Here is an 8,630-nt window from a genome sequence, read left to right as displayed (position 1 = left end):
CGTACACCCAAACTCCCACACACCCCACTGTTGCATACACCCACATTCAGACCTACTATTATTACTATCAAAATATAAGACCACTCAAGCAAAAAAAAAAGAATTAAATTAAAATAGTAGTTGTTGTTATTTTCAACTTTTTCAAAAACTAAAAGACATAAAATCATCTAGTGTTCAGTTTTTGATCAAAAACAATTAAGAGCAATACATTTTGAAATAAAAACAATGGTAGATAATCTTGAAGTATTGAAAAATTACACTTTAAACCTTTTTTTATCTTTTTTTACTCAAATTTTGAGTTTAAAATTAAATTTTTTCATTTTAAATAATATTTTTTTTAAATTGTCCCTCCCCTCACTTCGTCTAACGGAAATCGTCAGATTATATATTATTTGTGAACGTTGAATTATTACCTTCAAAATAAAAAAAAATTTAGCCACGCTCGAGAAAGTCAAGATGACGTTTTTTTTTACAAGTTTGTAACCCGCCTACTTCTTATCGTCAATCGAAAATTGTCAGATTAGTGGAATATACACTTTTTAGCATATAACTTACTTACCCTACCTTAATCTTACGCGCTCGAGAATTTCAGATGATCAATTTTTTTTTTTACTAATCTGATCCTTTATCCTTGACGCGCGGCCACATATACGGGGCAAATACTTGGTGGAGGTATTCAATGGGGTACCAGGTACCTCCCTGTATATTAATTTGCCGAGCTGTAGTAAATCCCAAAATCCCTTCTTGGGCTCCCCTACTATAATTATCTTTCAAATCAGACATGACATAAGTGTTATATATATTTTTTTTATTCTGTAAGAGAAATAATTTGATTTTTATATCTGAAAACGGAAAATCTTGATTAAATTAATTAAACTCTTAAAACTTGAGAAATTTTACTTTTAAAAATCTATAAAGTGAATTCAAAATACTTTATGGCTGAAACACAAACACGCTTCAGCTTCGCCTGTCGTTTACGAGTTCAGCCATAGGATCATGCATGCTATCACAATGAAGCTTCGACCTCTCGTTTAATTTCACAATCGTTAGGAAATAACGTAATGTTACGTTATTACGTTAAACGGAAGCTCTACTTCAAATTTGCTGAACATTTGCTTTGTCTGACAGCTCAACAGCTGTTAAAAGGTCAACAAACAAAATACATTTGCTTTTGTAAGCTACTTCCGCGATAATGACAGAAATGCCATTTTAGAAATGTCATATTGGAAGCACGCTTACCAATCTGAAAAAAGTTTGTGTCCAAATTTAAAAATATAAAAATGACGAAAATACTTAATTCAAGTCCGAAAAATTTGTAAACACAGATTAATGAATTCTTCATATTTTTCTTAACATATTTTCCATATTATGCAGATGACATTTAATTTTTAATTACGTTTAAATAAACTCACAAAATGACTAACAAACTTAATTAAATTAGATTTACCCAAATAAAGATAACGAAACATAAAAATAAAGCGTTTTAAGATGCGATCAAAGTTTATAAGCTTAAGAATGTAAATGCAAAAACATAATTTAAGAACATTTATTACTCTCCAGACACTAAGACTATTTTTGTCATTTTGAAGCTCTTTGCCCAGCACGTTATTAAAATTAAGTCTATTTCTTTATTTTTTTAAAGAAACTATTCCAAAAAATAAAAAAGTGACGTTTTCCCAACATTCGCATTATGTCAATTTTATCGTTGATTGTGTTTCCAATGTTTCATCTTTGGGATCAGCTTGAACCAAGTTAGAAAAAATAATTTAAAATAATATTGAAATTTCGAAATCAAACTAAAAACTTTTTTCAGTTATTTTGGATACATTTCTTAAATAATATAACCACGGTTTAATTTAAATAACTAGTAGCAGTCCTTTTAAAAATTCAATATACATAAATAAAAATGTAAAGCGTTTGTTTTTACAATAATTCTATTAAAAGTAGTAAGGTATTTTGAGAATTTTTACGACTTATGTAATGAGTAGATAATTTTCTCTATTCCCTAAGTCCAATTCAGATCAAGAGTTTATATTTTTAATAAAGTTTTTATGTACGCAAAGTTGCTAAAATGAGTTTAACTCTTATTTCTCTTTAGCCAAAGTGAGTATGGTAAAAGAACTTTTTCGTTACTCAAATTGTCGAACATCCTTTTTCGTTTCCAAAAAATATTACCAAATGGATTAAAAAATGACCATTTGACCAAGTGAAAAAATAATGACCAAATTTGGCCTCAGATGACCAAATTGAAATATCGCAATCGTGATTGAAAGTCTTATTCAAAGCAATCTCAAAGCAGGCCCAACGCAACGCTGACGAAGCCAAAGCTGAAGCCTGTTTGTGTGTCAGCCACTATTCCTTCAAAAATATAAATTTTAATAATTGCACTAAAAAATATATATTTTCATAATTTTCAATCGCTTTTGCAAATGAAAAAAAACTCTTCGTCTTATCGAAGCCGTTATGAAAATCATAATCAGAAAAAGTTACAATTTCGTTTTAACAACATCGAAGGTGCCTTATTTTTTAGGTAAATACCTTTATGATTATTTTTGAGGTAAATACCTTTATTTGTTCTCAAGAAATTTTGTAACCAAAAATCAATTTTCCCAAGTTTAAGTATAGTAGTTTTTTCAAAAAACCTTAAAACAAAAAAAAATGAAGGTTATGTTTCGTAGAGTATAAGATAAATATTAACACATTTTATTTATTAACTATTCTACGTGACAACTTTTTTTTTCATTTAGAAAAATAAAGTCATACCTAATACATTCTTTTTTTAAATGATACCAATTCTTTATGACGTCAAAATGTGAAAACGAAATATTTTAAGTTGATTACATTTTTGATTCGTGGAGATATTTAAAGTAATTATCTTCAAAACAAAATGTAGTTGTATCGTTAAAGCGAGACAAACTCTGTTTGCCACTATCTATGAGTGGCACTTCCACCAACGAAACGGAAAACCTCGACATCCTCGGAATGTGCATCATCAACCACCTTTTGTGCAGCGATCACATACGCGATGTCGCCAAAAATGCCGCAAGATATCTAAGTTTTTTGAGACGTTACAAGAAATGTTTCTCCCCCTCTGATCTGGCTACAATCTACAAAACCTATAGGTATATGTCCGAAACTTCAATATAACACTCATCTGTGGACTGGTACTCCAGCAATTTATTTAAGCCTCTTGAACAGTGAATAAAGAAGAGCTTTTAAAATTATTGGTAACATTAACATCATCAACTCGATTACGTCACTCGAACATCGACGCAAGGTCTCATCCTTTTTTACCGTTATTTTAACGGACTATTCTCTAGTGAAATAGCCAGTTGCATTTATTCCCTTAAACAATTAAACCGCGCTTCTAGGAATACCCATCAGTTCACCTTTAAGCCCAACTTCAGCCGTACCATGAAGTATTGATATTCATTTTAAGCCGTACGCGAATGTGGAACGCCTTGCAACGGTCTATCTTTCCCTATCATTGCAATGTTCAGGAATACGAAATCAATGGACACCGACAACCCATATCCAACCCTTCCCTCTTTTCCTAATATTCGCATTGTGTCTTTGGCACAGTGTTACCGCTATGCGACTTTAGTCGCATTTTTACCCTTTTCTGTGCCTCATGCGACCATGGTACGACTTAAAAAAAAAATGGTCTATTTTGACCCTTTTTTAAAAATTATGCGACTTTTTTTACCCCATCTCTAGAAAAATAAATTAAAAAGATAAGATTTTTTTATAATTCATAACTAATTTCCAAACTTCAATTGAAATAAGAACATAACTAACACTGTCACACATAATTTAAATAATTTGTTGTCTTTTGTGTTTCGGCCGTTTATTTGTTGGGAGCTTATTCTCGATATTGTTTGTCTGTTTTATAAAATGGAAATGTAAGTTTTTATGAAAAATATCTAACAAATGTATCACTCGTATTCATAAAGAAAAAATATGTAGTTATTTCAGCCCTGGAAATAATTGTGTGTGTTCAGAATTTATTTATAAAAAACAACTAATTTTTTTTGCAATTTATACAGATTTCGTTTGATTTAGATATGTATTAAAAAAATCTAAATGCTAATTTTTTTTGCATTTGACCCTTTTTTGCGAACTTTTCAAAAATCCCCGCGGTAACATTACTTTGACATATTAAAGCTATACAAAACCCTTTTAGTGTTCGCTAATTATACAAAAAAAAGTTGATGACGATTTTTCTGCTAAATTTTCAATATGACAAATAAAAGTGCAATGACATAGGTACACATTTCCTTAAATCTGACAGGTAGTTCCGGATCACAAAACTCTCTGTAATCTACAAATATAAATTGTTCGTGAAATTCGATAACTTATTAGCAATAAATATTTATAATATTCATAGTTTCAAGTATGTTATTATAATTGAATTTATTTGTAATTTAAATAAACGCCGAGTTACATTTTTTTCCTTTAAATTCTCTATTTTTACTTGATCTGACTTCTGTTAATCTTTAAAATCACACCACTATAAAAATGTTACCTTCCGGAAAACATGAAAATCGCCGGACATTTCGAAACCACCGATAGACAGTTAAGTGACAACTTCGAGTTGTTGAGAATTTCTAATTTAAATAACAAGAAAAGCACATTATTCAATTTTAAAACAATAAACACTAACTTATATAGATATTAATCAGTCTTAATATCTTTAAGTCTACTAAAAACTAACTTAAGTACTTATTTTAAAAGTATTTTACTAATCTAAATAATATTTTTCGTTCATTTATTAAAAAATTGATAAACCACTCCGAAGTCGTTTTATCCATTATCACCGAGCGATCATCGACGACATGTTATTCAATGCGAACAAGCCGCTAGAACAACAGTCAAACCTCACGCTGTAGATAAAACGATATACCTCTTCATCGCAGGTTTGTTAATTTCGTACTTTCTTCAAAAGTAAGAGAAGACTGACTACAGAAATGATCCTGTGAAGTATAGTCTTAATTTGATCACCGAAATCTAGTGATACATGTTAACTTTTTAACAAAAACTAACTGTGAATTATATGCGAACAAACACAAAAACAATCTATACAAAATGTATGGGTATACCTATGCAGTGTTGCCATAATATCAAATTTCGTAATGCTAGATTTCAAATTTTATAATGCTAGATCGTATGGAGGCTTAAAAAACAAAATGCTAGATTTTAAAATCCATATCTGTATAAAAAAAAAAAAACAAAAACGAAACAAAATTTATTTAAAAGTAACAAAACTTAAAGCTTTATATGTAAATAGGTATTATCAGCACAATGCTTTTAAGGATAGGAACAAATTTTATAACTAATTATTTAATTTTAAATCATTCAGACTTATCACATTCTTATTTATAGTTTTTAAAAATAAATTTTGTATCTATTTTTTAATTTTAGATAAATAATGAGTTATCCCAAAGTTCTTCATATAAATAGTCTTCTTCGCCCTTAGGTTTTTCATACTTTGATGAGGCTCCAACTTCATCTATGTATATCAGTTCTTGAAACCTCATAAGAAAAGCAGCATTTATCTTATATTTTCAGCCCCTTGCGTATTTGGACTAATTTATTTCTATTTCACATATACTTAGAAAAATTCACGAGTTTTTTGAGCTTATGTGTGAATCTTCGTGATTTGACGTTATTAAGTGAAATCACAATGGTTTGTAATAAAAAAAAGATGATGATTTTTATTTTTTTCCCAAATATGATATACATACATAATCAAATCAATCTTTTGAAATCAATTTTGGCATTCAAGAATGCAAAACTTAAAAACAATAATGCCAGAAAAGCATTAGGCATTATTTTAAAATTTCTTAATGCTTTTCTCTTCTCTATAATGCTAGATCTAGCATTAATAATGCCATTATGGGAACACTGTACCTATGACTATAGAATGAAGTGATCATGTTTTTGTTGTTGGAAAAATACTCATAGTGATAATTTGGGATGAATAGCGAATAGAATGATCACTGATCATAGCAGAATAGCATAGAAATAGAAAAAGATCGAAGACCAATATTATTATGTGTAGACTCTAATAAAGTAAAATAGTCGTAGGGTAGACAAAATAGGTTATAATATTTGCTCTTGATATTGGCGTAAATTAAAATAAATAATATTTTGTCTACTTGCCTTAAATCACATAGATTCAATTTATAATTAATATTTTAGTTCATCATCATCACGATCACTTCGTAAATATACCTACGATTTTATTTACAACGGAAAGCAGATATTTAGAAACATGAATTAAAAGAAAAATATGGTTTATACCGAAAAATAGGTATTGTATTGAAATTTTGAAACTTAAACATTTATTTAACTGATCGATTGTCGGCCAAATGTTGGTTGACAAAGCCAGATAACCTTCAAGAATACCATTTTTCAAAACAGTGTTAACCTACATAAATAAGTAAATCATGCGGGAATAGTGCAAAGCATTAATTTTTTGAAGAATCGTTATTTGCTTCTTTTATGAAATCTTTCAAATAAAAATAAATTTGTTTACTATGATTTTAATTTTACACCTACGAATTAAAGGGATTAGTTGCAGGAAACAAATTTAAACTGATTTAAGAAATTACAAGAATTAACTCTCGAAAAATTGCAATCAATAGTTTGGCTTCCAGAAAATGTGCCACAAAAAAAACGATATTTTTTGAAAAAAGCCATACAATTTAAAATATTGGTAACTTTTACAATTCAAAACAATTTTCAGAAGCCTAAAAATAGCTGCAAAGGCAAAGTGATCGGAGAAAGAATGTGTGTGATGTTAATGTAAAACTAATAATAATTACAGAATTTGAATCAATGTCGACTTATGTACTTTTAAAGATAGCATTTTTTTCATAAAAATATACTGAACTAAGAGTCAAATGAATTTTGTATTTCTTTTTATTTTATTTAAATTGTTCAATAGATTACTTTTTGAGAAGAAACATAAACTTTGAACAAAAGAATATTTCTTATTTTAGAGTTACAAAAAAGTTAAAATAAAGCTGGTAAAAGCTTTTCTTCCCCCGCTAAAATAAATTACGTCAGATTTTTACGTTACTATAAAATAATTCAGAAGTAAAAATATTTGATCAGAAATGTTGTTAAAATTGATTTTTCCGATTACAATTTTCATTTGGATATTTAAAAAAGAAAATGGCTACGAGTTCTTCATAACAACCTAAAATTGGTTTATTTTAGCGAACAGTGATTGTCAACTTTCAAACCTTAATATAATCTCGATAAATACAAACTCCATAATTTCACATAACAAAAGAATTTCACTCCTTAGAACTCTCCAAAACAAAAAGCCCCAAATCTGTTTTATGTATATCTCAAACAGGATTACGCAAGGGGCATAAACCTTCATTTGAAGTTTACAACCTACTAAGAAATGACGATGGTAGGGGAACAACCATCGTTATTGAAGAAAAGTTTAAACTTTCACAGTGATACCTTCTCAGTCGACTTAGGTGCCTTAATTTGCCAGAAAAATAATCGGGCTACGAATTGGAAGTATTTACATTCCATCAGCAGCAGGTCAGTCCTTTTATATAGGGGCGATTTTAATGCCCGACATTCTGATTGGGGTGATGTAGTGAAGTGATTTATCCTAATGGCAATATAATACAAAGGTGGTTTTACAGCGGACCATATCTTAATATAGATATAGTTTCATCAAGCATCCCAACATTTCCTAGATCATCGTCCATACTAGACTTTTTCGTGCTCTCGAGTTCATTAAACAAAGGTAATAATACTGTTTGCAAAACATTTTCTTTTCTTTCTGACCATTTTGGTATAGAAAATAATACACAAATATTCAACGTTCACCCTGTACTAGTTCCTTCTTCTACCTACACTTGTTTCAAAAATACAAACTGGTATCATTTTAAAATAAAACTATACAATAGTCTTTCTAGAATAAATCTTCCAATAAGTACGAATATTTCTAATGCTGAAATTGACGATATGATACAAAAGGTGTGAGTAATAAAATAAATACAAGTGTAGAAAATCATTCAGTAACGAGAGTATCTAAGAATATGAAGTATAAAAAACATTTCACCCGTAACTAAAAATCTTTTGAATATTCGAAGCATTTGACAAAGAAAACTTAAAAGAATTTTTCATAGACATTTAAACAGGGTAAACATTGAATACAATAAGTTGTTTTCTAGCTTACAATGCCTAAATAAAATAATAGCTGAAAGAGTTAAAATAGATCTTGTTTAATGACTTTAGATCATGTTTAAGAAAAATAAAGCCTTTTCCACAAGCTTTTAAGGAAATTGACAGGATAACTGGCAGAAAATATTTTTATTTTGAAACGAATATTGCCAAAGATACTATGAATTTTAATGGAGAAGAACACTCAGATAATGCCGATAAGCTCATTGCGTTTAAGACTTCGTATTCCGATTTATACTCTGAAAAAAATGCCGTGTTTGACAGAAACTTAACAACTTATATTAATCTAACAGTATAGATACGCTAATATATGTTTGACAACTTTCTTTCTTATCAAGCAACACCACATCTAATAACTTTGCTCTAACTTTTACGTCTCGAGACAAAATAAATGCTTATAGAATGAAATTAAACAA

At 29.1% G+C, this 8,630-nt stretch overlaps 1 protein-coding gene and 1 non-coding gene across 5 annotated transcripts in view; one reads left to right on the top strand and one right to left on the bottom strand.

The window, feature by feature from the left end:
* The window catches only part of LOC129947427 (E3 ubiquitin-protein ligase highwire), a 125,780-nt gene that overhangs the window by 49,891 nt on the left and 67,259 nt on the right, over positions 1–8,630 (top strand). The window lies entirely within an intron of this gene.
* Positions 4,787–4,990, bottom strand: LOC129948635 (small nucleolar RNA U3). The gene has a single exon (XR_008781926.1). It is a non-coding gene; the product is annotated as a small nucleolar RNA U3 (small nucleolar RNA).

This window comes from Eupeodes corollae, chromosome 2, assembly GCF_945859685.1.
Source record: "Eupeodes corollae chromosome 2, idEupCoro1.1, whole genome shotgun sequence".
NCBI classification, from domain to species: domain Eukaryota; kingdom Metazoa; phylum Arthropoda; class Insecta; order Diptera; family Syrphidae; genus Eupeodes; species Eupeodes corollae.
The sequence above is the reverse complement of the archived record's forward strand: the minus strand, read 5'-3'. Positions and strand labels throughout refer to the sequence as shown.